Source organism: Acyrthosiphon pisum, chromosome A1 (assembly GCF_005508785.2).
Source record: "Acyrthosiphon pisum isolate AL4f chromosome A1, pea_aphid_22Mar2018_4r6ur, whole genome shotgun sequence".
NCBI classification, from domain to species: domain Eukaryota; kingdom Metazoa; phylum Arthropoda; class Insecta; order Hemiptera; family Aphididae; genus Acyrthosiphon; species Acyrthosiphon pisum.
The window spans coordinates 145935827-145938899 of record NC_042494.1 but is presented as its reverse complement, the minus strand read 5'-3'; positions in this window follow the sequence as shown (position 1 = coordinate 145938899).

Here is a 3073-nt window from a genome sequence, read left to right as displayed (position 1 = left end):
ACATTCATCGTTTCACTCAGAATCTAAAATATTCAAAATATTTAAATTATTGAACTAAGATACGGTAGGTTCATGATTCTAATTTATAATCAAAACATTTACAACTAAAAACTATATGATTATAATAACCCTGCAGGGGATGCCATGGCATACCCGGCATCCCCCCTGCGCACGCCTATGCTTAACTTTAAATATTATGGATATATAAACCATAAACGGATATGTATATGCGCTTTAAAAAAAAACTAATCTAAATCACTTGTTAGTTGTTAGGTATAGATGTTTAGACTAAACATTAAGTGATAACTGATAAATGCGCGAGTTGACCACTTCACGAACCATCACTTTAAAAAGGAGAATAATATTAAAACCGCATGTATATATACAGGTATATATAGGTAGTGTTATAGGCTATAGCTATGTTATAGTATTGAGAAAGCTTATAATCATTATACAATAAATTAATAATCTTAAAAAAACTCCTGAAAAACATTTAATAGATTACTTAAGAGGTTCTGGTAGAAGAGAAAAATATCCAACGCTCAAGAGATGGCGTTGTGCGCCGTCGCGGTAGGCCGTAACCACGCCCATCGTCTACGCGACAAAGTTCGCGCGTCGTAATCGCGGGAGCGGTACATCATTATTTCACGGACGGTCGATTAGAGCCATGATATAAACAACATGGTATGATCGCAAAATTCCAGATTTGGTCCAAGCTCGTGCAATACGTCACTTGCTTACCCGTGTTATCATATTGTCATTAAATTATTATTACTATACACTATGATACGTCACGTGCTTACCGAAGGATCTGACCGTCAAAAAGTTACGATCATACCTTGTTTTTATATCATGATTAGAACGTTCCGCGTCATTACAGTTGACCGTTGCGTAAATTATCGGCTATGTATGTCTTATGTAGGTACTAGCTGCGGTACACAAGTCGCGACCTATCTATTAATTAAAGTTCCTGTTTGGTTAAAAATATCAACCAATAAATGAAGCATACAAATTATTATACACAATAACTTGATTTATATTTCTAACCCAAATACTTTTTTAAATACATATAAAATAATAGTTTCATTACGATTAAATAGATTTTGTAGTAAATATGTCGCGTTTTTTACGTTGTAACTTATTGGTGACCTGGAGTACTTTTCGTACCATAGTTTGATCTCCTATATTGGTATTAGTACAATGTTTTAATTAGCAATGAATGTTATAAAATATATTGATGTACGTAGGTACCTATCTTTAATTAAAACATAATATAGGAAGTTGATTGTTATTTGCTGTACATATTATAATATATTTTAAATAAAGACTATAGGTAATTTTATTATTCATATTATTTAATTATCGTTCCAATTTGCAGTATGTAGTATGTACCTATGTAAAAAAAACCGACTGTATACACTTAACATGTTCATCGTTCATAATATATAATATAATCTATATAAATAAAAATTAAATTATGTAAGTACCTACAAATGTGCAGAACACTTTTGACAGAACCATTCAATACTTTGGTCCCAGGTAGAAAGGGCTTATGTCAATTTAATCAACTTTTCAAGACAGCCGTTTGAAAGTTTGAAAATTCCTACTTGTAAGTTCATTATATCCATGCATATCTAAGCAGTGGCGTATATACGAATTATATTCACTATATGGGCCAATTTATCGTTATAACTAGACAAGCATAGCACGACTAACATAGCCATAATTATACATTTTTTAGGGAGCTGGTGGGAGTGGTTATAATTATGACATTATATACAGTACAAATAAAAATTGCGCAATTCAATTTTATAATTAACATGTAAAATTAATTTTTTGGTTCTTTTTTTAAAAATATGGACAGTGTCATTTATATATTTTAACGTTATCTTACTATGAATTCAACATCAAAGTCAATAAGTCATCAAAGCAAGAAGTGACAAAATAACATTTCCTTGTTGATTCCTCAAAAACGATTTTAATCAACCGGCTAACTTAATCATGGTGAAAAACTGTAAACATAAATATAAATATACATGCAATGCTTTAATTGAACCTGCAATTTCACTATAGGCCCTGGCCTAGGGGGCCTCTCCACTATATACGCTACTGTATTTAAGGTATTTTTATAAAATTGAAAAGTATTCCAAATACTTTTTTAAAGTATTTAAGTAGTATTTGAAATACTATACCATTAAAGTATTTGAGTAGTATCTTAAATACTTAAAAAAAATGTATTTGAGTATTTACTCAATGACTTTTTAAAAGTATTCTTTACAGGACTGCGCGTGACATAGGTTCGCCATCCCTGGACTAGATCCTAAATTGTATCTTTTATTGTTACACTAATCGTATTGCGTATACGATTTAAAGCAAAATATATTGCACGATACTCGCTTGTCGCCAGTCGATGTTTGTCTACTTTCATATAAACATACCTACGGTAAATTTTATTTCGTTTTGTTTTCGTGCACATTTCGGTTTCGTTTCTGTTTTGTAATAATCAAATATGAAGAGAGGAGCACTTAACAAATTTTCTAAGCCTGCACCAAAGAAAACCATTTACTGATGCGCTTTTAAATAAACATGAAAGTCAAGAACATAATCAATCAGTGTGCATTACTTCAATAATTAATGCATTAAATGTTGTGAGTACTAGTATTATTTACATTGGAACTGTTTCAAATCAATTATTTCAAAATAAATCTTCGACTTCCAATAACAATATTTTTAAAAGTAATACATTAAATTAATTATTTATTCCAAATTATTATTATTATTTTTTAGATTCTGAGTGGAACGATGAATGTATTGATTTTACAATGATGTGTGTTTTTTTTTTTTTTTTTTTATTTTTTTATTTTTTTTTGTGTCTGTGTACACGATAAGTAGTCGAAATAATGCTACGATTTTCAACTTCAGTATTTTGTTCGATCAGAAAGTGAATATCGTTGGTGCATTGGGGAGGTCAAAAAAAACAAAGAAAAATTAACGAAAAACGGGAATTTTTACGCAAAATCGATTTTTCACAAAATTGAATTTGGTTTTTGGTGTAACTTTAAAAAAATTACCG